Below are 27,108 nucleotides of genomic sequence, written 5' to 3'. Positions count from 1 at the left end.
CTCCTTGAGTACCCTGGGGTGCAGATTGTCAGGGCCAGCTGACTTGAAGGTATCCAGCTTCTCAAGGTGTTCCTTCACGAGGTCAGCATTATTGTGCTGGGCTCATGTGCAGCTCCTGGGACTCACACACCACTGAGGGGAAGCCCCACACAATGTAGCCAGCTGCCCTTCCTGCTCTCTGCCACCACATGCAGATCCCAGGACCCTGCTAGAAGTGGCGGGGAACCCCCCCCCCCCAACACATCCATTGAGGGTTAACTTAGAGCATGATTCACCATTTTTTAGTGTTTTAAAAGCTGTGAAAGTCTGTTCAGTTATGTCTTTATAGCACTTTCTGCACACTTAAAGTGTAATGTGTGTAATGTCTGTACCTAGCTTTAGTCTTGTAATGGATAGCTCTTGAAATGTCTAGGCCTTCAGGCAGGTGCAGCACTCAGCCTGTAAGATACAATTTGCAAGACTTAGACCTCTGTTTTCCTTGTCATATTAGTTTGTTGCTAAGCAGGGAGGAAAAAAAAGAATGATCTAGATAACTGAGTGGCATGTTAGCAGATGTGAAGTCTTCCTCTGTACTGAAAATGGCTATATTTCTTACAGTGGCTTTGTTGCTAACAGCTCTTTCACAGTTACCTGCTTTTCCTCTGAACAGGTTATAATGCAGACTAACACTTTGCCTTTCTCAGTACAATACTAGGAAATCATATATAGCTGTTTTGGGAGAATATTTGAACTGAAGAATAGGCAGGCTTATGAATTGTTATCATTTTCTGCTTTCTTTTAGAAATTGGCAGAAGTATTTTGCGATTTTGAATCTGCCTTTGTCTATCTCCACAGTTTGGTATTTTTTGAGTAACTCCAACATAAGGTCTGTCTGTTAGACTTTTGTGCAGATATGACATCAATTGGGCAAACTTGGCAATTAGTTTTTGTTTTCTAGAAAATTGGGAGGAATGTTTGTTACTAAAGATAAAGGGTGTGGAAAATATCAAGAACTGAAGAGAACTGAGATTTCCACCAAAAAAGGTTCACTCTAATTATCTGTGAATAGCAATATTCTGTCTAAAGGAGACAAGTCCTATGAGCTTTTCCAGTACTTAAACAGTAGTCATGTGAGGCACATATATGCTTAATTTTGCATGCATGAATATTTCCAATGATTTTAACAGAGCTGTATTGAAAACGAAGGCTAGCGGTGGCAGAGTGGCTAAGGCATCTATTGAACAGATATTCAAGCCCTGTTCTAGGTTCATGATAGAGGCTGTGCTCAGTCAATGAAACTCTAAATCTCCACTGGGAAGTCAAAGGCAGCTGGATGTGAGGGTGAGGCCCCATCTACATGTTACAGGTATCGCAAAATTAACTGTTTAATTGGGCAGTTACTTTAATGCCAGCTACATATGCAAAGTAGCTATCACATAATAAACAGCTCCAACCAGCTATAAATTTAGACCTCTGGGGCATCTATACACATGCTCCTGGGTAGAAGGGGGGCCCCTCTAATTAAAACACCTGCAGTATCGTGTACGTTCAGTGTCCCATACTTCAAAATGGCAATAGGGGCACTTTAACTAAAGCTTGTTCAGCCCTGCCACTATTTTGAAATGCAGGGATGCTGAATACAGCCTGCTAATTAACATGATCCAGCAGCATCTGCTCCAGTGTGCTAATTAGCACATGTACAGGGGTCTATCATGTGTATAGGTGCCTCTAAAGTTTAATTTACTATCAAGCTTAATTTGCACATGTAGCAGCCTGAACTGAGAGTCCCCACACCTGATGGGACTCTTGGCCCCAGCTGTGCCACAAATGTACCCTGCACCATGAGCCCCATCAGGTGTGGGAGTCTCAGCCCCAGCTGCACACATCTCCTGCAGCTGGGAGCTCCCTCAGCAAAGGGGGCTCCCAGCCATGGAAGCCTGGTTGTTACCAGTTCAGGGAGGGCCTAGGATTTGGATCCCCGTACACTGGCAATAAGGCACAATTGGATCTAATAAATAATTTAATAATTGTGAGGCATGGCAGGAGGCATGATCATATGGATCACACATTAGATTTAAATCATAGCACTACATGCACGTGTAGAGGGGGTCTGTTCCTTTGTGTGCCATTTGCCATACAAAAGTGGTGTGCCATAACAGTGGGAACTAGAACATGACCTATGGCTTTTTGACTTGTGTAAAATTAAGCATGTGCTCAATATTTGTTAAATCAGGACCTTTATTCCTTGAGTTTAAAATTTTGCCCTTAGTTTTACTTCCATATCTAGAAATTCACTGTTGATCTTGAATTCCCTTGAAGTATTTCCATCACTCATTCTTTCTTCTATGCCCATGTATCACTTCCTTGGAATGTATTACTTTGATTCTTCTTGTTGGATCTGTGTGGGATGGGGTGGAGGACCAATCTCACTTTCCATTTTTTTAATTTTCACCCCTACCTAGCATAGCTCACTCCTCACTTACATCTCCACAGTTCAGAATAATATGCTCAGATGAGTAATAAACCAAAATGTAACCCTACCTGAAAAGTTTAACTCTCAGTTTTACCATAATAAACAGATAATTTTATGTTTTATATGAAGTCTATGATAAACCTGATGGTGCCCTGGCATTACCAATGGACACGAAGTAAATACCAGGGGGTATGGAGCACAGGGTGTTTGGTTTGGGGCTTGTTTTTGGGGGGTTTTTTGGAGGGTGGGGTTGTTTTTACTGTGCAAGGCAATATTTGAGTTATACATCACCAAATAAACAAGTAATACAGTGGAGTCTCCTCTTCTAGTGTGTTCAAATCAAGACTAGATTCTTTCTGGGAACATACACTTCAGTCAAGCTAACTTAGGGAGCTAATAGGCTGTATGTGGGCAGTATGTGGTTGAGGACTGTGTGTGTGTGGTGAGGTGTGGTGAGTGGGTGTGTGGAGTATGGGTATGGTGGGTGGGTGTGTGGGGTAGGGTGAGGAGTGGGTGTGGAAGCATATAGGGTTTGTGGTTAGGGTGGTGGTATGTGGTAGGATGTGTACAGGTATGGGGGATAAGGGGCTGTGGGAGTGGGGAGGGCTTTAGGTGTGTTTGGGGGTATGGTGGTATGTGGGAGGGTGTGGGTGGATTTATGTGTGTGTGTGTGGGGGTGGGATTCCTCAGAGTCCCTGGAATATGCAAGTCGCTGAATCTGCATGCTGTGGCAGTGAGCGGGTCCAGCCGCACCTGGCCCTGTAGTGCACAGCTCCCCATGCTCCCACCCCAGTCCCCAGCTGCAGGTGGCGTCAGTGTGCAGGGCCAGCACCACCTGGCCCTGTAACACTGTGGTCCCACCCAAGTCCCTGGCTGCACATGGTGGCAGTATGTGGGGCCAGCCCTACTTGGCCCAATACTACTTGTGTCAGAGCCCCCAGCTACACATGGTGGCAGGTTGTAAGCCCAGTCCCACCTAGCCCCATAACATGCATCTCCCACACTCCTGCCTGAGTCCCTGTCCACAAGTGGCAGCAGCATGCAGGAACACCCCAGCCTGGCCCCATAGCACCCCCGTCCAATTCCCCAGCTGCACCTGACAGCATGGTGAGTGACTAGCCCCACCTCCCCCATAGCCACAGCTCCCATGCTCCCACCCAAGTCCCCAGCCATACACGGCATCATGCAGGGCCAGCCCCATGCAGCCTCATAGCATGCAGCTCTTGCACTCCCACTTGAGTCCTCAGCCTCCATGGTGGCAGTGTGTGGGGCCAGCCCCATGCATCCCCATAGCTCGTGGCTCCCCACAGTCTCAGTCTCCTTTCCTGCAATGAGAGGCCCTGGCCCTGGCCCAGTGGGGCCCTTACCTAAATTTAAATTCTCACAGGCAGGGAAGGATAGGAAACAGCTGCAGGGTGGCCAGGCAAATACTTCTGCCAGGCAGAGACTTCTTATCTCTAGCACCCTCTAGCTTGTGGCTGAGGCGGGGCGGGGCATGGAGTCAGGTCAGGCTGGGGTGGGTGTTGATTGCCTAACAAACAGATCTGCATTTCCTGCATGGAGGTTCCAGCTTGTAGAGGGGAAGCCCAGGCCCAGGGCTTACAGAGGGCTTATGGAGGGTTCCTGCAGGCCAAACAGAATAGCCTGTCAGGCTGGATCCAGCTTGCAAGTCATATTTTGCCCACCCCCAATTATGGATAGTCACTTCCCCAAAGCAGCTTTCATCCTGGCTAATGCCACCTGCTTGTTTTCCCTGCAGCTGGTCCTTGTTCAGTTTCTGGTACTACCAAGCAAGCTTAGCCTACATCAACACCCCCCTTAAGTAGCAAAAGCCTCTGGCTCCCTGTTACAGTGCAATTTAAAGTTCTATGATATATAGGAGATCAGACTAGATGATCTAATGGTGTCTTCTGGTCTTATGCTCTATGCAAATATGAAAACATGGCATTTGCTAATTACTTTTTAGAAATAAATGTATATTATTATTATTATGATAGATTTATTGCTAATATAAAATTATTTGTATATTTTTTATATTAGAGTGCTTTGGCTGTGTAGGTAAGCCTAAAAATAGAGAGGGGGAGTTAGAAACTACTGAAAAATCAAGAATGTTATAGAGAAAACCTCAGATAGGGAATGTGGGGTGCAGATGGGGAAAACACACTTATTTCAGGCTAGTGGGAATGTTTAATTACTTGAAGTGGCAAAAAAGCTCTCAATTGTCTTACTAAGAATCACTCAAACCTTCAGAAACTTTCAAGAAAATACACAAGTTCAAGATAGCTTGAATCTATTACCTTCTGTAAATATCATGGCTACCTATAGCCATGCTCAGAGGTGTGTATGTGTGGAGGGGGGCAAGTTTTAATTAGGTTGGTTCCTGGACAGTGGCTCTAGTTCAAATGGTTCACTGTCATGTGTATTAAGCTCCCTTCAACCCTACAATATTTCAAAATGGCCACGGGAGCACTTTAAATAAAGTTAATGCTATTAGATTTAGTTAAAATGCCCCAGTGGTCATTTTGAAATATGGGGGGGGAGGAGCATTAATGAAATGACGATGAGGCAACACTAAAGCATTCTAATTAGAAAGCAGAGCAGACTTGATTAACTGAGCCTGCTGTGAGGCATTCTAATTAGAACATGAATGAGCATGTCTGTAGGCACGGTTCATTCATGTTCTCTCATTCATGTTCTCTTGTCTTTAAAATATTTTCAAGAAAGTTAAGCTTTTAGCAGAGTAACTATGAAGTGTTAAACAAAGCAGAAGGGAAAAAAATTCCAATTTGTAATTATAGATAGAATTATCAAAACAATATACTAAATTAACTTCCAGTCCCAACCTATGTCTATTTGCTTCAACATATCATAGGTTCTGGCAATTACGGAGATTCTTAACCTCATCTTCTCTAACTTCCTAAAAAAGCAGCAGCAATCTTCATTATCTTCATCCTATAAAGCTACCATTCATTATTCAATTTTCTTCTAGCATTTATGCTCATTTGCTTCTACAAACAATGCTACTGCTAATCACAGTGCCTCCCTCTCACTTTCCCATCTAGTATATTTTCCTTTGAGAGTATTTGCAATGCTTCTTAAATATTTTTTTCAAATCTTGGTATTATTAATATTTTAGATTTTTGCTACACAATTGATTTAATATCACAATATGATTCCCAACTACTTGAAAGTTCTTTTATAAATAGTGGGTGTGTCTACACAAAATGCTTTACTGCCCAGTTGACTAATGGACTGCATAATAAAGTGTCATTGTCTACACGTGCAGACACTGCCCAGTCAATTAGTCAACTGTGGTGTTAATTTGTTACCTTTAAATGCAGGTTGAAAATTAACTGTGCAATACTGACTGTGCATTCTCCCACGTGTAGATGGTGGACTGGGAGCAAATTTTCTCCCATTCAGCAGGGAGTGAGAGAACAATATTTTTCTCTGGAAGCTGCCTGCTGCTGGGGCAGGCTTCAAGCTCAGAGTCCAGCTGGGACAATGTCCTCCTGCCCCAGTGGCATGCAGCTCCTGGCACTGGTTCTGCAATTGCAGCAAGGGCTGGGAGATTGCTCCCTGTCCCTGGGAGCTGCCTGCTGCCAGGATGGGCTAAATGACCCTCCTGCCCTGGCAGCAAGCAGCTCCCATAGACGCTTGCTGCCAGGGCAAGGGGACATTGTCCCAACCTGGGCTTCAAGGTGGGAGCCCACCCTGGCAGTAGTCAGCTCCCAGAGACAGGGAGCAATTTACCATCCCCTTCTCTGATCACAGATCCAGGGCCAGGAGCTCCCTGAACCAGGACAGCTCTCTGCCCAGCCCCAGAACAGGACAGGTCATGGCCAGACCCAGGCTGCGTGGAGAAGCTCCACTGTTCACAGGACTTGGCCACAAATGCATGGGGCAGGAGAGCTCTCAGCATGCACATCAGGACCCCTCCCAATGTGTACAAGGCCAGGAGACAGTTGTCTGCTGGCCCCGTGCTCCCTACCTACCTAGAGCAGGACCCAGGGGGAGTCTGGATCTGCCTCTAGCTGCTGCTGGAAGGCAAAGCAGGGTGAGATGAAATCTTCTCTCAAGAGGGAGCACATACTCCCCCCCATAGTCTTAGTGTGCGTTGTTTTTACTGCACAGTAAGCCTAGCAGATGTAGACGTGGCCAGTATCATTAAGATCTTTACCATACAAAATCATACAAGCTCTTGTAAACATAGTTATTTAAAGGGTATTCCAGATGATTTAGATATAGAAATGTACAGTCTCTGTGCCTCTTAACTCTGGACTGTTTTGTGTACATCTCCCCTGTGAGCAACACCTCACAGGGTAGTCTGCTGGAACATGGCTCAATTTCCACTGTTTCTACCCCAGCAGCTAGTTGGCCTCACCCCCAAGCTGTCACACAGCTGAGCCTGTGTCCTGCTTGCACCCCTCAGCCCTACAGGACAGTTGGGAGATGCAGGGGAACAAAGCTCCACCCCTTCCCAGCCACCAAGCCTGCATCTGCCCTGTCTCAGGGACCCAAGGGGAATCTCCCTCATAGATTCATAGTTGTTTGGCTTGGAAGGGACCTCAGCACATCATCACCATCGAATCTGGCCCCTTGCCCTGGGCGGGAAAGCACTGGAGTCAGACAGCCCCAGCCAGGTGCAAGTCTAGCCTCCTCTTAAAGACCCCCAAGCTAGGGGAGAGCACCATCTCCCTTGGAAGCCCATTCCAGATTCTGGCAACTCTTATTGTAAAGAAGTTCTTTCTGATGTCTAACCTAAATCTGCTGTCTGTCTGTTGTGGCCGTTGTTCCTAGCTACTCCAAGGGGTGCACTGGTAAACAGAGCATCTCCTATTCCTTGCTGCCCCCCTCCCCCGATGAATTTGTAGGCAGCCAAAAGATCACCTCTCAGCCTTCTCTTTTGGAGGCAGAAGAGATCCAGGGCCCTCAATCTCTCCTCATAGGGCTTTGCCTGCAGGTCCCTAACCATATGAGTGGCCCTCCTCTGAACCCTCTAGAGGTTGTTCACATCCCTCTTGAAGTGTGGTGCCCAAAACTGGACACAGTACTCCAACTACACCCTGACCAAGGCCGCATATAGCATATAGGGGAAGTATCACCTCCCTGGACCTATTTGTTATGTACCTGCTAATGCATGATAAAGAGCTGTTAGAGTTACTGATCGTTTCATCACATTGATGACTCATGTTCATGTGAGTTATCACCACCTCTCCACCTCTCCTGCCTGTCAAGATGGCTGCTCAGCTCTGATGCTGCCACAGGTGGGCGTGGAGGAATATTTCCCTGGGCCAGGTGCCTGCCCACACACCCAGGCATGGGTGTATGGGGGGAACCCACATCACAGGGGGCTTTTCCCAGCAAACCAGAGGTTCCCCAGCCTAAGACTACCCTGTCCCAGGGACACAAAGGGAATCCCTCCTCCCCTTCACCTGGCATGGCCAGGTGGCTGCTCAGCTCAACTGGGAAAGGGGGGAATGTTGCCCTGGGCTAGATGCCTATCTGTAGATGCAGGCATGTGCAGGACCTCACACTTTGGGGGGCTTCCCCTGGCCGACCTCAGGAAACCAAAAGGAATTCCCTCTGCCCTCCTTCTCCCCCACCCAGCTGTGCAGAGAGCTCAACCTGTAGCAAAACCCCCAGTTCTTCTTTTTTGTTCTTTTAAAATGCATTCCCTCCCTTTCCCCAACCATTTCTGACTTTTTCTTTCCCTCTCTATTCCCTATAGATAAATATAAGTGAGCTAAGACATAGGATAAGCTTCATCATTTTGGTTTGGTAGCAAGTTGTATTTGTTTTGTTTTTTCTCCTTCTTTATATTGTATAATTATTATGTTTATATTGATTTTTACTGTTCTATATTACTGTTTTACTGGTGCTGTATGATTTAGGCCTACATATGTAAGTCAGCATAAGTAATATCAAGTTTCCATTTTGTTTGTCAAGTCTCCATCCTATCCCCAGGCCTGTTGTGTAACCCATGACTCACACCTACCCCTCCTATGTAACTTGGTTCCTGAATGAATGGGGATGAATGAGGGTGCTTGAGAGACAATGGCAGTAGGTCTAAAAATATCTCCCTCTGAATGACCGAACAATCAACGCCAATACCTGGATCAACGACCCAGCCCTTGGAACCATCCTCAACATTCAAGAAACAAAAGATGAGGCAACCCACCATTGTGTCAAGGCTGCACATGCTCAGTAAGAATACCTGGAGCTTTCTGGAACAGGCCTTCCCCATAGGAGATCAGAGGTAGTCTGCTCCATAAAAGGGGTAGTGAAGACTTATTCCTTGGGATGCCCTCTCCATCTGGACCAACACCATGCCACACCACCTATCCACCCAGAGGCCCTGCCAACAACCCCCCTCTGGACAACACCTACTGGACAAAGACCCCTTTCCAGCCTGGATAGGTATCTATTACCCCCCACTGTCTCTTCAACCAAAGACTTGGACTGTTTCTTTTCCCTACCTGGACTCCAGCCCTTGTACTGAGTCTCTTTCTCCTGCTGCCATTGTGAGTGCTTGTGTGTGTGTGTGTGTGTGTGTGTGTGTGTGTGTGTGCGTATGTGTGTGCACATGTGCACCAATAACTTCATGGAGCTGTGTAGCGTGTTGTCTGTTTAATAAAACTGTTATTTGGACCCTTGAGTTAGGTTTTGCTTTACTATGGTTCAGCCCTGCTCCAATCTCTCCTCCTTGCCCCTCTAACTTCTGTCTCATTTGTCCCTCTCCTGCTTCTGGCACACTGCCACCTCCAACACTTGTCCACACTCTCTGCCTCCAAACTGTCTTATCCCCACTGCCTTTTCCCCTGAGCAACCAGGTTTCTGCCTCAGTTTCTTTCCTAGCTGTCTCCTCCTTACCACCACTTATCTGCCCCCCTCCCCACCCACAATATCTCATCTGTCAGTTTCTAGCCCCAAGCTCCGAGGTTTCTGTCTCTCTCTTTCCTGGCTGTCTCCACCTTGCAACCAGGCTTCTCTTTTCTTTTTCCCCCCCCCTCCCATGCACCAGTGACCTCGAGTAACCCTGGGGCCACTTGATCTTAAGAAAACCCAAGCCTCAGTTCCTCAGTCAGCTACTCTCTAGTCCACCAGTTCTAATCCTGGTTCTGGCAACTTTCACTCCCTATACTTTAACTCTCTCTCTCTCCCCTTAACCATCCCCCAAGTATCCCAGGTACCCCAAGCACACACATACATATGTACCATCCAAGTTAGGAACTTATCTATGTGTAGGTGGGTTTTTTGTGTGTGAACTGGTGAGTAGGGGTGTGTGTGTGTGTGTATATATATGTATATATATATCATTGTGTGCATGATATATGAATTAGTGATCCTTGTATATGTACTGAGTGTGCGGGTACTGACAAATGATTTTTGTCTAAGTTTTTAGCGAGTAGTGTGTGTGTGCTTGAACTGGTGATAGGTATGCATGTGCCTAGGCTGGTTTGGATGTGTATGAGCCTGAGCTGTTAGTGTGTATGTGTGTGTATGCACCTAATTGATTTGTGTATTTGTATATGTGCAATTGTGTCACACCCTCCTGTCTAACAGCGCAAAACTGAAATCCTGAGAGTTGGCCTGACCCCGCAGGGCAACAAACACAAAAGAATATTCTCCCACTGTTTCCACTAGTGGCAGCAGATAAGCTGCGTATCCACCCAGCTGCCCAGGGGAAGGAGGAATTATTCCCCTTGACTCCCCAAGGCAGAGCAAACCCACACTGGGGGACCCTGAGACAGACCAGGGGAAGTCCCCCAAGGTGTGGGGACCCCCCCACACCTCTACATGCAACTGAATGGATAGGCACCTGGCCTGGGGGAATGTTCTCTCCCTCCCACCTGTGACAGCATGAGACCTGAGCTGCTGCCTGGCCAAATGGGAGAAGGGCCACTTGGTGTAGGGGTCCACATGGGATAGCACTCCTGGGCTGGGGGACACCCCTGTGAGGCATGGGCATCCCCTCCCACCTGGCTGGGGGGGATACATCTGGCACCCTGGTGGTGGCTTCTCCCCCTCCCCCTGAAGAGGGGCAGCAGGGTGCTGGGGGCATGTGTTGGACAGCCAATCATGGATGGCTCCAAATTGATTGGTCTGGGTGTAACTATGGTGAACAGGTTGAAAGGTATGCTTGAATGCCCCCAGTCTTCTGGCCTGGGCCAATGCAGGCCTTGACCTGCCTGTCCCAAGTTAAAACTGAGCACAAGTTCAGTTTGTTATTAGTTAAAACTATGCTATGCAGCTTAGAGGAACCTGTAAAGACTGGATTGATTCTACCTTGGGTTTTTTGACTCTCTGTGCTTAGCCACAGCCTACTTTGAGACTTCTACACATTAGTTGAGATTATCCACAGTACATCAGGCTTTGTTACTCTCCTCTTATTTCACCTTGATAAAGATGTAAATGCTATGCCCACAGTATTTCCTAATTTTCCTCTGTGTTAGCAATGAGCAATCTATGGTAGTTTTGTCTTCATTACTGGAATTACCGCCAATATTTCATGAAGAATAAGACAAAAATTCTCCATATGGGATAGAAGAATAGTTCCCACACTTATGTTTTTTAGGACTGGAAACGCCATTTCAAGTATGTGCTATAACATTTACAGCACAATCAAGATTTATTAAAACTACTCCGCTGAGCACTATTGTAAAGAATTTATGAACTGTAAAACTGCTATAAAGGTCACTTGAGATGCAAAAGTTTAATTTGAAGTATCATGTTATGGCATAGTACCACTAAACTCAATGCTTGTTTAAACAAATGGCTTGAGGATATTTGTCTCAGAATGTAAGGTTTATTAACTTCAGTAAAACAACTTTATATTATCTAGTTTTTTGTACAGCTTTGATTTTTTTAAAGGCTTGTTCACCTCTATCTTCACTAATCCATGAGACAGCTTCTGTAGAAGTAACATAAAGAAACACAAAAAAAAAGTGATTTAATTTTGAGTAATCATTGTTGTTTATAGAAGATTGTACAAATTATTATTGTTTATTTCAAGGTTTTATACTCCATTTTGAGATATTTTCTTTTCATCTGCAAAAACTCAGAATACATATAAATGTCACCAGATACAGAAAAATAGTATGACATCTTAAGATGTTCCCAAGAATTGGACTGTGAACTTTAAGATGGACATACTGACTCTTTAATTGTCTACAATGTATAATACACATTCACTTAATTGTTGGCTAAATTAATCCTTTAAGTACTGTAACAAACATCGCTTCTCTCCAACAGTCTCTATATTCAATTGCAATTCTGCATTAAGCTACCTAGATTAGTGGCTTTCAACCACTTTTCATCTGCAGACCCCTAAATTTTTTTTAATGGAGGTGTAGACCACTTTGATTTGTAAATATGGGTATTCACATACTTTTGATTGATCATAGTCATCTTTCATGGACCCCTTAGACATAGTACCCCTAGACATAGTGGGGTCCACAGACCACAGGTTGAAAACCACTGACTTACATGAATTTCAGAGTCTGCAAAGCCATATTAACTAACTTCAACTGAACTCCACATAGGGGTACGCATGGAGAAGGGGAGGCTCTATATGGTCTTCAGCACAGGAATGAGGTTTGTTATGTTCTATACCTATTTGATCTGTCTTGTCTTTGTTAAAGCCAAAAATCACATGCTTGTGTATGCAGGCAATATTATATTCAACAGTAATCACACTGAGTTTAAAGGGGAATATTGCATGCATAAATTTGTCCCCCATGTAAGCCATTTGCATGGTCAAGGTCTTGTACTATAAGCTTCTTGATGCAAGGCTTTTCTTCAAGTTCATGTTTGTACAGCACCCAGCACAACATAGCAATGATCCTAACTGTGAGGTCTTTGATCAGTACTGCAATCCAGATAATAGCAAACAACAGCTTGACATATCAGATTACACTTCAAAATATCAGTGATCAGTTCTATGCTTTTGAACACATTTCTATTCCAACATTCAAACTGATGTCAGCATGAGCTTTGTGCCTAGAACCAATATATGAAACATTATATGCTTCATTGCTTAATGCTTCTTCTATTCAAATTCTAAGGTGTTCTGCCTTTGCTCTTACCTGCCATGCCTTGACCTTGTTAATAAAACTTGGAAATGGAAGCTGCCCACAGGTCTTCAGAGTGAGCTGAAACATATCCTCTACTCACAGATCTCTCTTGGACCCCACTATATGGGCCCTCCTGGCCTGCATGTGCCTCCAAAGAGCATGTGTTATTCTATGGGCTAATCACAGACTCCGAACTTCCTCTGCAGCCATGGCCCATGCAGCTGTTTCCAATCATTACTTCAGCTGGCACTTTTTGCCCCAAACTACCAGGTCACTTTAGCCCTTCACTCCCTTGTTGGAGCCTCAGCCTTCCCAGTATCCACCCCACTGCTGTGGCTGGCTCCTTTGGCCTAGACCCACTACATTAGGCCTGGATTGTTGGACTCCAACTCTTGTTTTGCCCTGTTGGGCTCTTATTTCTTCCCATCCCAGGCTTTGCCCCCCCGATCCCCAGCTCTGCCAGTCTCTGGACTGTGGGCTCTCTAGCCCTATTTTTGCCCTTCTCAGGCAACCCTGGGTTCCCTGGCCCCTATCTGGGCCTTGAGCCTAACACCTGGCCAGGCTCAAGGCAGCCATGTGCCTCTCAGGCACTAATGGGACCCCCAAATTACTTATTTTAGTACCACCCAAGCCACCAGTTAAAATTCAAATGAAAAGTATAAGCACTCGGGCCATAACTAAACTCTCAGCACACTGGCTGCATAACAACTCCCTCACTCATCCTGGGCCCCCATTCCTTGCCAGCCCTTCATTTCCTTACTTGCCCCTCAGCATAGGGGTCCCAGGAATTATCTCAGCCATAGCTGGCTTGCTGCAGCTACAGCCCTCTTCCTGTTTTCCATTTTCTGCTACATTTTCTACTACAGCTTGCAGAACTAGACTGACCACCTTGGCTCAAATGGTGGTTTATATGCCTAACTTTGGGTCAGGTGACTTTAGCAGTACACCATTCTATTGTATTGCTGTGTTGCTATTTGTCACTAGCAAAGCCATAGGCAGTCTCAGCTTTTACCCTCTATCTGCTTGCAGTTAGCCTTTGTTTCTTCAAGTGCTATCTACTACTGCCTTTTTCCTCTTATAATAATAGAAGCCCCAGGCTTCCTGTTACAGAAACAAAAGGAGATCACAGTGCTGCTTCTTGGAAAGCAATGAAATATTCTGAAGATGAGTGCTAATACATTTTCATGATAAATTTCTATAGGGTCAAGTCACCTATGCAGAGATTTGATGCTGAGTATAATATAAAGGCACATCCTGAACATGTGCACTGTTGTAAATTTGCAACATTTTGGAGACAACTCTTGAAAACATGCACATGCACACACACGCACGCACACACATACACACACACACCATTTTAGTTTTGTGGATGAGGTAACCAACTCTGGGTAGGAAGAGCGAGACAAAAAACCACTAGCAGCAGTAAGAATTGCTACCATAGAACAACAATAATAGTGGTCATTTTATTTTTCACTGTTTTATAATAGTACATTTGGTTGTTTGAAATGTTAATAGAGAAAACTGTTACATTCAATGATCCACTTGCAGCCCTCCTATTTCATGTAGTATCACAAAAATGTAGAGAATTACTTTTTCTCAATATAGGCTGGATTTAAAATTAAATCAACATATTGGTAAAATGTTTTTAAAAGCATATAAATACAGCAGTTAGTCTCTCCCTCATTTCTTCCTGATATGAAGCTCTAATAGTAGACTGTGCTTCCCTTTGCTTTCAGTGCAACAAATTGCCTAGGGTTTCCAATATATTTCTTCAAGTGTTAAATTAACAAACCAGCTCCAGAGGCTGACAGTTAGGAATGTTCCTGTGTGTTTGTTTTCATCATGAGACAATGTTCCTCCTGCAGACTATGTGGTTGGGTTTTGTGGTTGTAATATGGTCTATATTCAAATAAGTGTATTTAATATAAAACTAGATTTTTTTTTTTACCTCGATGAAGGAAGCACAAATAAATAAGTATATGTTGTCAGCAAAATATCTACTCACAGGACAGAATAATATCCTGAGGTTTATGAATAGAAATTTCCAAATATATTACATCCATGCTTTGATAAAGCTTTCATTTAAATTCAAAAGGTAATAAAGAAGATATTTGTTTTTTTGGTATAGTATTTTATTTTTCAAGGGAAAGAATAACCAGGTATTTACTTATAAAGTACATAGTAGATTCTGTATAGTACTGTATAATAATCTCATGACCCAAAAGACCTCATGTTATGTTCCTATATACCTTAAGCTTGGCTTTAGAAGGTTATTTTACCCACTGGCAAGCTTTCACACATACATTTTCTGCAATTTTCCTGTAATATTTGTTCTTCATAACTAGTCATAAGTGTCCATTAAGTTAACCACGCAGATCAATCTAGGAAGAAGTATTAACACTAAAGCTTTTGAGCCTGAGGAAGATGAATATATTTGAATACACAAAACTAGTAGAATTAAAAAGAAACCCAGGACAAGACTTGCATTCATATCTTAATATTCTTAGCATGCTTACACTGCATAGCTACACTGCATTCTTTTGCTCTTCTAGAATCTAAATTTATAAAAACATAAGATCTGTTTCTGGAGGTGTTTGCTGTCTGCAGCCCTGATTCAAAAGCATTCAAGCAATAAGCATTGCTTAAAGTTACTTCTGTGACTAAATAATAAACCAGGGCCATTGTTTACAGATGCATCTGTGGATTAGTGCTGCATCCAATGAGGATGCATGTCTGGTACAGCTTCAGCTAAATAAACTAACCTATGGCAGTTCACACTGATAGCCCTTGAGAGCTATGCCTTTGGGCCAAGATGGCAGCTGATATACGAGCCTGTAAAGAGAAGATTGATGAAGACAGGCAAATTGATTAACAGATATCCTTATGGGTGATTTCACTAGAGGCTGTAGGCAGAGAGAAGGTTCTTGTGGTAGCAGAAGTAAAGTGTTCTTCTGGCTTAGGTTAGAGATTTAGTAGTACCTATGAATAGTAGTGCTGGAGATGTTAAGGAAAACCCACAGGATTTAGTGATGGTATTCATGTGGAAGGACAATGAAAGCTAGTTAAAGAAGTAGGATATACTAAGTTATGAAAGAAGGCTGCCAGTAGGAAAATATGTGTAACTGAAAACAGCATATTGACATGGAAAAGAATACAAAAGCCTTAAGACTATGCTAATTGAGAATGATCACTAAAAATGGTGTTGCAAGAAATGGAAGTCAACAAGTAGAAGAGTAAAGTGAGAAGTAGTTGAGAGAAATTTAAGACAAAGACATGAAAGAAATATGGAGGTGAGAAAAAAAAGGAAGCGTGGATAATATGTGGAGCATAAGTAAAAGCCAGAGAGATTTTTGGTCTTGCATCCTGCAAAAAAAACCCTGCATGTTTGAAAATAATCATATGGGAACTGGGTAAAAAGGGATTATGATGGGAATGAAGTAGGTGTTTGGATGCACGAAGGAGGTGAAATGCTCTCAGGCAAAAGCTGGTGTGAAGGGTGAGGAAAAGAAAGAATAACTATCTCCACAGGCAGTTATGAACATACACACAGATGTGTGTATGTGCACATTGATAGTGATGAAAGATTTGTAATAATAATGTTTTACTGTTTTACCTTGACTCTACTATTCATATACAGAGCTAGTTCAACAGTAGGATTTTCAGAAAATGCTAAAGAAGGAAGTAGAATCAGCTACACAGCTCATGGCAAACACTTGAAAAAGAAGGCATTATAAGTTTTAGGAGTCTAATGTTGAAGATCAGTGTATGTAATGACATGTGAACAGAGCAATACAAAAAAGGGTGAAAGTTTAGGTGCTCTTGCAGTTCACAGAATCATAGAAATTAAGGGCTGGAAGGGATCTTGAAAGATCATCAAGTCTAACCCCCCTGCTCTGAGCAGGAATACTGCTGAGATCAAATGATCCCAGCAAGGTGTCTGTCCAGTTTCCCCTTGAAGACTTTCAAGGTTGGGAACTGCATCACCTCCTTGGGAAGTCTATTCCAGATTCTGGTCACCCTTACTGTAAAGAAGTTTCTCCTTACATCCAACCTGAAATGTGACAATTTATGGATATTGCTCCTTGTCTTCCTCTGGGGTTTCCTAATGAACACTATTTATCCCAGTTCCTGATATTAACCCCTGACATACTTGTAGATGGCCACCAAGTCCCCCCTCAGTCTTCCCTTCCCAAGACTAAACAGTCCCAAATCCAATAGTCTTTCCTCATAAGGTTTGTTCTCTAGGCCTTTCATCATTCTTGTGGTCCTTCTGTGGACCCTTTCAAAATTCACATCTTTTTTGAAGTGCAGCACCCAGACACTGATAAGTGCAAGGTGTTGCACATGGGGAGGAAGAACCGGCACCACGCTTACAGGTTGGGGAACTCCCCTCTTGCCAGCACGGAGACGGAAAAGGATCTTGGAGTCGTCATTGACTCCACGATGAACATGGGCCGGCAGAGCGGGCAGGCAGTCAAGAAGGCCAACCGTACCCTGTCATGCATCCACAGATGCATCTCGAGCAGGTCCAGGGAGGTGATCCTCCCCCTCTATGCGGCACTGGTCAGGCCGCAGCTGGAGTACTGCGTCCAGTTCTGGGCGCCACACTTCAAGAGGGACGTGGACGATATGGAAAGAGTCCAGAGGAGGGCCACTCGTATGATCAGGGGTCAGCAGGGCAGGCCTTATGAGGAGAGGCTAAGAGACCCAAACCTAGTTAGCCTCCACAAGAGAAGGTTAAGGGGGGACCTTGTGGCCTGCTACAAACTGGTCAGGGGGGATCAGCAGGTATTGGGGGAGTCCCTGTTCCCCCGTGCGCTGCCAGGAGTGACCAGGAATAACGGTCACAAGCTGGTGGAGGGTAAGTTTAGATTAGATATTAGGAGGCGCTACTTCACAGTCAGGGCGGCTAGGGCCTGGAACCAGCTTCCAGGGGAAGTGGTGCAGGCTCCTAGCCTGGGGATTTTTAAAAGGAAGTTAGATGAGCACCTTGCCGGGGTCATCTGACCCCGGTGCTCTTTCCTGCCAAGGCAGGGGGTCGGACTAGATGATCTACCTAGGTCCCTTCCGACTCTAGCTACTATGAAACTATGAAACTATGACCTGGACACACTACTTCAGCTGGGGTCTCATCAGTGCTGAGCAGAGAGCATTGGCAATACGTAGGGGGTGCACATGGGTGCACATACACCCCCTGCAATTGGCCACCACCAACACTGCTGGTGGTGCCTGCAGGTGGTTGCCGCTCGTCACCACCTTCCCACTGCCAACACCACTGGTAGCATCTGTAGGTGGTCACTGATTGCTGCTGGGTGCTACCACCACTGCCAGTGGCATCTGCGGGTGGTAGCTGACTGCCAGTCATGCTCACCAACCTCCCCGCTCCTCCCAACTGCCAACACTGCTGTGGCTGCCTGCAGGAGCTCCCCCCTCACTGCTGCCATGCCCCCACCACCAACACTGCCACTGGTTCCTCTGGGTGCTTGCTGTGCCCCTCCCCCAGCCTCTGGGGGCACATGTCATTCATGGTAGAGATGAAATATCACTTCCTTAGCTCTGCTCATGATGCATTCCAGTATGCTATTGGCTTTGTTGACTACAGCATTACTCTGGTGGCTCATGTTCATCCTGCGATGAACCATTACTCTGATGTCCCTTTCACCCATTGTTCTTGCCAGGACATCTCCTAATCTATATTCACATCACTGGTTACTTCATCCCAGATGAAGCATGCTGCATTTATCTTTACTGAACTACATCCAGTTCTACTCTACCCACCTTTCCAGCTTGTCCGGGTCTACTTGGATCCACATCTTATCCTCTAGCGTTATCACTTTTCCCCATAATTTAATATTATCCACAAACTTGGCCAGTGTGCTTTCCACATCCTTGTCTAAATCATTAATTTAGCTGAGGGCCAATTGTTGAAAGCAAGAACCAAACGCTGTGGGATACCACTGGGCACCTCCCACCAAGATGATTCAGAACCGTCCACTAACATTCTCTGGGTTCAGTCCCTTAGCCAGTTCCCAACCCACCTGACCATAGACTCTGCCAGACCACAATCCCCCAGTTTTTTTTATAAGAGCATTGTGGGAGACCATATCAAAGACGTTTTTAACATTTAAGTATATGACATCAACCACACTTCCCGCATCTAAGTGGTTCATAACTTGATTATAGAAGGAGACAAGGTTGGTGAGACAGTTGTTTCATTAAATAATGTAAACACTAAAAGCTTCAAAAAGTTAATATTTTTACATTGCAGTTAAAAATTAAGGTAATCAAAATATACAAATTCTAAAGTATAAGACATTTTATCTCATACAGGTATACGTTTATTTATAGACAGACAGATAGACATGTACAAGTATATATTCCATATAAAAAATACATATAAATAATATGTTATATAAATATGCACACACATTACTTGAGTTCCTAAACATTGAAGAATCAAACATAGTTATTTGTAAACTACAGGAAATTTCTTTACAGGAAAACCGCTATAAAGAAAATTAATATCCATGTCAACCACGTTGGCAAGGTCTCTGGCTGTTCCGGAGCAGTAGAATCAGTCTTGGTTATATTTAAAGCTTTCAGTACATGAACAATTAATGGTAGGGGTAGTATTAAAAATACATCCTTTCAAACAGCCTCTAATACATTATATTTCTGTTGCTAGAACATACTCAATAGAAATTAAGCCTGAAACACTTAATATCCCAGCAAAATGACTTTTATGATAAAAATAACCCCCTACATGTACCCTTATTTAAAATAATTATTGACTAATCATGCCATAATTATATTAAGAGCCCTGACTGATTGCACTGGGAATGGATGTACTTATCATATGTTACAGTCTGCATAGGTTATATATTAAATTCAAAAAAATACTTTAAAGTAAGATTAAAGGTTACGATTTTAAAGACTCAGGTTGACAGAGGAATGTTAATGTGTCCAGGCTGCCTACCTGGGATTCAGTTTTACTCTCATGTTCACCATTGAACAATGGTTGAAATCAGTTGTTTTCAGTCCTGTACCTGATCTTTGCAATCTCTGCTATTATTTCCTTTCCTTCTTTGCCTTCTTTTATCTCATGGCTCTGAAAGGAATGGGAAAGTGAATGAAAGTTGATGGGGAGAAAACTTGAAAAGAGTAGTTCAGAAGTTTTCTTGAAAAAATATAAATGTTAAGATTTTCTCTTGTTTAAAAAATAATTTAGTTGAAAAAAATCTTTGAAGCATATATCAACCCACTCCCCTTGAAATGTTTCCATCTCTCCAAGTATTTCAGGATGCAAGTCCTGTTGACTTTCAGGCTTACTCTGGATTACCCCAAAAACATATTCCTCAAGGTATGAGATTCATTTTTATCCATAGTTTCATAAAAAACGGAGGCAGACAAAATCTTTCTGTTTAACTGCATACATGTCCTTCTACTGATTGGCTGTGTAAATTAATTATTTTGTCCTCTTCCTTCCACAACTATCCCATCCAGTTTGTATGCTTCTTTATGTCATTATTTGTGAAATTAGATTGTAATCTCTTTGAAATGAGTCTTTTCAACATTTGTGGAGTAAAACAACTATCAGTCTTCTGGGTGTATTAGGATCATAAGGAAGTAAGACTTTTTAGTATATTTTTTCTGGCTATTCGGTGGAAAATCATGGGGAATGCTAGCTTTTGCAGTGATCGCAGAAACTGCTTTTTTTGTTTGGTTTCTACAAAAATCATGAAATCACAACTTGAGTAGTTCCCTACTCAAAAGGTAATCTAGTCTAGCCCTGCTTAAAGCAGGATCATCCCTGACTAGACCATCTCAGTCAAGTGTCAGGCTTACCTGCTCTTGAAAATTTCCAGGGAAGGAGATTCTACAACTTCTCTAAATAAAATGTCCCAAAGCTTGATAGTAAAAATCCTTATACTCCCAATCCGTATAGTAAAAAAGTTCTTCCTAATCTCCAACCTAAATTTCTTCTGCTGCTGTAAATAAATACCAAGATAGGTCACATATAACAGATAGGCACTGTAAGTCACAATAGTGCAGTGATTTTCAGCCAGAGCACCCTGGTTTGATTTGAGATCTTTTCAAGGCTAGGGATAGACATTATACATAAACCAGTTTAAGTGATCAGAAACTGGTTAAACCTGTAACAGAACATAAGTTCAGTGTACATAAACCGGTTTGAAAATGGCTGAAACCAGTTTGAGATAAACTTGGCTGAATGCAGTAACAGACTTAACTGATTTGCCTCAAACCGGTTTATGCAAACTCTGTCCTGGACTCCTTGGTGGTTTAAGATAAAGCAGACACCCCCAGCATCCTGACATGCTCTTTGGGCTAGGTGAGGTTCTTTGCTCCACAGCAGGGCTGGTCTCTCCCCTCTGCTCCCTGGCCAGAGCTCTGGCAAAGATTTGCAAGCGTCTGCTAAGCTTCCTCCTGCCCTCCTCCCTGCTGAAGCAGGAAATTCCCCTCTCCCTCCCTCCCATCTTCCACAGCAAAGACTCCAGCCTCACAGACCCCAGGAATTTCATAGTTTCTAGGGTCAGAAGGGACCTGAGTAGATCATTATTTGGTATGCTAAGAGGTGTCTCTTGTTGTGAGTGTCTCCAGTTTCACTGGGCCAGGCAGACAGAACAGTGACCACTTCAAGCTGTTTGAAGCTAATCAACAGGTCAGGTAGTAAAGCAGTTTAGGAAGAGTTTGAATTAATGGAGAGAGGCTATTGTTTTGCTGCTGAGGTGATAAATACTGTCAGCTCCCTGATGACTTGCTCCCCTGTCAATTTGCTGCAGACAATATAAAAAAATAGGAAGGGAGATTGAAAAGCTCTGTATCATCAGCAGATGCATGCACTGCACCACCTCCCCGGCCTTGCTTCAGAGTGCTAGCAGGGGGCTGACAACGCTCCTGCTCCTTAAGCAGCAAATGGGGAAAGGCAGCAACTGGGATGGTGCAGGCAGACCTCCCTGATCAGAGCATCCTCCTGGGGCCTGGCCATGGCCCCCCTCAGCTCAGCTCTGTGCAAGGGAGGGCTGCTCTATCATGCCCTGGCTTCTAGCCTGAGCCTCTGCAGGCATGTGCCTGAATTTCCTGATTCCAGAGAGAACATGTGTGCAGTTGCAAACTGATTCAGTCTAGCCAGGTTAGACTAACCTGCAACAACTGAATCAATTCAAGCTCAGGATTTTTGAATGCATGTCCCTAGCCCAAGGGTGCAGCATGATGCCATGCTATGACCCCTATGACCACTGCTGACTTCCTACCCCTGGGGCAGGGGGCTGGACTCAAATATCTTCCAAGGTCACTTACAGCCCTAATGTCTATCTATGAATTAGGGTTCCACTGATAGTATTTTTTTGGGCTGATACAGATAGCCTATATTTAAGGAGGCATATCAGCCAATACCCATCCAATTTCCGATACAGCTGCCTCCAGCTGGTAAGTCTGGTGTGGTGGAAGGGAAGGGGGAGGGAAAAGGTGTGGAGGGGACAGATCAACACCCCCCATGGTGATGGAGGGGGCATGAGTAGGCACTGCCAAGACAGGGTGCGGGGAGGGGCAGAGCCACAGATCGTTGCAGGGGAGGCAGCTCCCACCACTGTTTGTACCCTGGGAGGGCACAGGGGGACGTGTCCACTGGATATGTATGCAGTGGGCTGCAGCCAAGGCTGCACAGGGCTCTTCTTGGTGAGAGCTGGGCTCAGAGCGGGTGTCAGCAGCACTAGAAAGATGCTGCATGCAGTCCAAATTTCACTGCTGCTCTGCTCCCCGCACTGCCACTACTGCCTGGCGCAGCTCCAGCTCTTCCCAGCACATGGGTGGAGGCAGGGCATGCCCTCCTGGGGTGCAAACAGCCACAGGAGCCGCCTCCCCCCTCCACAAGCCATGGCTCTGCTCTCCCACCCCACCTGGACAGTACCTGCTCCTGCCCCCTCCTTCACCATAGTGGGTGTTGATCTGCCCCTCCCCATGCCTTTTTCTTTCCCCCTCCTCTTCCACCACACTGAACTAACCAGCTTGAGGCAGTTCTCTATGCTGCCAGCTGTGCTCCTCACTGCCTGAGTGCTGTGTTGCAGCTGTGCTCAGCATGAGCATTTATCAGCCAAATTATTGGCCCTATCAGGCCAATATCTGATACAGCCAGTTTTCTTTATATCAGTACTGATCCGATATCGGACTGATATATTGGTGCACCTCTACATGCAATGTTAGCTCTGTTAGGTGTGCAAATATGATTCAGAAGATAAACACAGTTTTCAAATAGGAACTCATTGCATTAAAAAAATTCCAACTTGTGGTCTTCCTAAGGACATTTTTACACATGCTGTAGGATGCAGCACTGGGCTCTTTAATTAACAAGCTGCACTAATTAAAAGTTCCCATGTGTCATGTGTCAACATCCCTACACATCCCCACACTGAAAAAAATGGCAGTGGGGAACTTTGAAAGCTCATCGAACATGTTTTATTTCAAAGCGCCCCGCCACCGTTTTTTCAGTGCAGAGATGCACTGGGACACTGCACATGGCACAGAAGGCCACCAGAGCATGTCAATTTCCATGCTCCAGCACACTCGATTAATAGAGACTGCTCCAACATGCTGAATTTCTAGCGTGTTGGAGCAGGTTTCATGCACATGTATAGGAGCCCTAAGTTATTTGCAACTGAAGAATTACTCTAGTAGTTTTATGCAGTCAAAAACAAATCAAAATTAAGAGCTGGCTTTTTCTGAGGGGTGCCTCAAGTCTATCAAAGGGTGCCTTTAATCTAAAATGAGAAGTAGACATCCAGGGCCCTAATCCTGGGTGCCCACTTAGATGGTGGCAGCTACTACCATTTCTGGTTCAGCAGCAGCAGCTGCTTTAACCTGCCAGCACTCTTGCTACCCATAGTATAGACTGTGGCTGTTATGTCTCTGGTAATTTCATCCCCACCCAAACCGATAGATTTTCCTATAAGCAAATTGGGTGAAGTTATATTGAGGAGTTGAGGAAGAAAAGGATTGTCATTAGAGGACTGACTGAACAGAAATAATCCCGCTGGCAACAATGTGTTTTGGAGCAGGCTTTAAGTACATCTGTGGGATACTAACCCTAGTTCTCAGAGAACCTGCACATATATGCAGAGAGTGAAAGAGAAATATGTATCCTTTTGCATTTTTTCCTGGAGCTATGGAATGACTGTAGACCAAGATTATATTAAAAAATCTATTTTATATACTGTAAAGTAAATAAAGAACATTCACATAAAGTGAAATATGCAGCCTAAGGAGAACCAGGTGGTGCATGGCTTTTTTTTAAATATCTCTAGTGAGAGATTTCTAAAACTGAACTTTTAATGATAATAATCTTGTGTCTGGAACAACGCAAACATTTTGGACAAACAACAACAATAACAATAATGAAGTATCACAAATATTTGTATGGCCTCTGGAAGGGAGATAGGTCCTGGATGAGAAGGAAAGAGATTCATCTTTGGGTGAAATGTGTTCAGTGCTGCTGAAAAGAATAACAGCAGGCAAGAAAGATATGGAAAGACAGATTTTGTCAGTTCAGAACTGATCCCATTGTTCAACTGAAATAGCTATGGCAGTCTGCAGAGCCTGAGAGAGAAATCCCTTGAGTATTTGTGCAGTTAAGAAAAGGACTGCATTTTAGGATCTTTTTTTTCTATTTTTGCTTTTCCCTAAGTTTCCTATTGTAGTTTTGTTTTGATTAAAAGGGAACCCACCCACTGTGTCTTAAGAAAGCAAAGAAAAGGCAAGAGAATTTGTTTTCCTGCAGCTTTTTCTTAGCACTTGTGTGTAGTGACATTCTGAAATACAGAATACCTTAACCATGAACATTACAATGACTAACTCAGACGCCTCATAACTTCACGTTATAGCTGAGGGCCAGATATTGAGGTTCTTTTTCAAACAAGACTCCCATTGACATCAGTAGGAGTTTTGCTTGAGTTCATAATGCAGGATCATACTCAAAATCACACTGCAGCTGTCAGGCTAAGCCACAAACACTATCAATACATTACTTTTGAGTTCACTATATTTCCACAACAGTGAAGCTCAGCCACCTGCTGTTAAGAGATTTTATTTGAATAAATACAGACGCAACTGACTGAACCATCTGTGTCCCTCCTTCTTTAGAATTAAGCATCACAGGAAATGATTGTGACATACTGTTTAAAGTGTCCCAGCTACTTACTTTATTTTATGCACTGATATTTTTTTAAGTCTCTTCTAGATGAAATAAAGATAGGAGGCTTCTATTTCAGTATCTGTCTCCTAATAGCTTTCTTACTTATGTTTATAGAATGTACAACTTCTTTGGCAGAATGACCCAAAATTCTCTTTCTTTTTCCTCCCAAATGTACAGCTCTCTTTCTCTCTTTCAGTCACATAAAAAGTGAGAGGACAAACTAATTAAACAATGGAGAGTCTTTATATCATAGCAAAAACAATAAACACACAATTACATATACAATAGATGCATAAAAATACAATATATTTGCAACATCACATGATACACTAGATCACACAATATTTTACAGAACGAATGAGTCAAAAACTAAAGAGAAGCAGACTACATGGGATGTGACCCTGTGTCTCAGGGCCTTGTAACACAGTAATTTTGGGTGGCTCCTGGAGCTCTTAAACCCTGGATTGTCTGCACATTAACACCTGAAACGATTTTCAACCACTTAAAATAGCAGCTCAAAGTTATAGCACTCCATGGCAGGATTATCTCTGTTCTGTGTTACCCAGCTTGTGTTACACTAAGGCAGGGGTGGGCAATTATTTTGGGCGGAGGACCGCTTACCCAGTTTCAGCAAGCTGTTGAGGGCCACATGGGTGGCCCCACCCCTTCACAGGTGCCCTGCCCCTTGACAAGTACCCTGCCCCATGGTCAGTATCTTAGGACCAGTGTCCCAGTGTCTTGGGACCAATGTCTCAGGGCCAGCACCAGTGGGGGCCAGAGCAGGGTGCAGGCTGCCAGGGGTCTGTGGAGCTGGGCTGAGCTGCACCAGCAGGGAGAGTGGGGAGACCTACCAGCTGGGAGCCCTGTATTTCTACTGCCCTGCTCTGCTCCCTGTCGGCACTGGCTCCAGGGCACCAGTGCAGGCCCCATGCTCTCACTCACTCCCAGTGCCTCCCAGCCCCATGGCACAGGTGGAGGGCAATGTGCAGCCCCGACCCCATGCTCACTGGCAGGTAACAAGCTGGTGCTGAGTGGGGGGAAAAGCGGCCCCTCGCCCACCCTGTAGCTGGCGCTGCTTGCAGCCCATGCGGGGTATCCCAAGAAGGCACAGGCAGGCTCACATGGGCTGCGAGCAGCTGCAGCATGGGGCACCAGCTATGGGGTGAGGGAGGGGCCACTTTTCCCATGCTCAGCGCCAGGTTGGGTCCCACCCCTGCTGCCAGCGTGAGTCCTGTGCCAGCTCCAGGCTCGCCCGTTGGGGCTGCGCTGCGATGGTAGCAGCTCTGCCCACTCCCCACTTGCCATGCTAGGCAGTGCTTGCCACCTCTGGGCTGCCCAGCACACAAGCTCTCAGTGGGAAGCAGCAGCAAACACTGCCCAGCGCAGCAAGTGGTGGGGCCGCATCTGCTGCCACCATGGCACAGCTCTGATGGGTGAGCCTGGAGCCAGCTTGGGGCCCAGGCTGGCAGTCAGGGCAAGTTCCAAGCTGGTGCCGAGCACAGAAAAAGTGGCCCTCCCCTGCCCCGTGGCCAGCGCCCCACATGGGGCTGTCTGTGCCTGCTCAGGACAGCCCTGCATGGGCTGCAAGTGGCTGCAGTAGGGAGCATGGGCCACAGGGTGGGGGAGGGGCTGCTTTTGCCTGGGCTCAGCTTTTCCCCAGGCTCAGCTTTTTCCCAGGCTTCTTCCCTGCCCGGGGTCCCTCCCCCCACTTAGCTGTGTTTCCGGCATGGTGCATTCACATGGTCCCAAGCCCATGAGACCATGTGAATGCACCAGGGGCTTCTGGCTCGGAAGGCAGGACCAGGCGGCCCTGCTGCTGTGGGAGCCCACCAGGCTTCCCCTGGGTCCTACTGCCCCTGTTTTCTGTAATTTTTGACAGGAACAAGGACAGATCCATATTAATTTTCTAAAAAATTCAGATTCAGCCCGCAGACCATATTTTGCCCACCCCTGCACAAAGGTGTAGCCAGTCTAGGCTACACCTTAATGTAAAAAGCCCACCTGCTGCTCCTCCACCAGTGGCCCACTGCCCCCCGACACTTCCCAGCATTCCAGATCCCCTCTCACTGCCTCCTCCTGCTTACTTGTGGCCACTCATGCTGTCTGTCCTGACTGCTGAACTACTGCTACTGTCTGGGCTAGACTCAGCCTGGAGAAGTGCTGCCCAGCAGCAGCTCTTACAGGGGTCAGGCACACAGGTTAACCCTTCCTTGCCTGCTCCCCTGGATAGACCACATGGGCAGCCACAAGTGGGGAGAAGTTGGGGGGGTAAGGGGAGTCAGGAGAAAACCCTGAGGGACAGGGGATAGTGGGCAAGCCAAGAATGGGAGGGGACAGGGATAGCTATGTTTCAGTCCTCCAGGCCTTTGCTGGCA

At 45.0% G+C, this 27,108-nt stretch overlaps 1 long non-coding RNA gene across 1 annotated transcript in view; it reads left to right on the top strand.

Annotated features, from left to right (window-relative positions):
• LOC109321937 overlaps nucleotides 1-4,105 on the top strand; it is a 12,444-nt gene extending 8,339 nt beyond the window's left edge. Inside the window, exon 3 of the long non-coding RNA XR_002104234.1 lies at nucleotides 4,096-4,105. This is a non-coding gene — a long non-coding RNA (uncharacterized LOC109321937). The remainder of the gene's footprint in view (nucleotides 1-4,095) is intronic.
• Nucleotides 4,106-27,108: the final 23,003 nt, after the last annotated feature.

The sequence above is a fragment of the Crocodylus porosus genome, unplaced genomic scaffold (assembly GCF_001723895.1).
Source record: "Crocodylus porosus isolate Cpor-Errol unplaced genomic scaffold, CroPor_comp1, whole genome shotgun sequence".
Classification (NCBI taxonomy): Eukaryota; Metazoa; Chordata; order Crocodylia; family Crocodylidae; genus Crocodylus; species Crocodylus porosus.
Note: the sequence above shows the minus strand (reverse complement) of the source record. Positions and strands in the feature narration are given on the sequence as shown.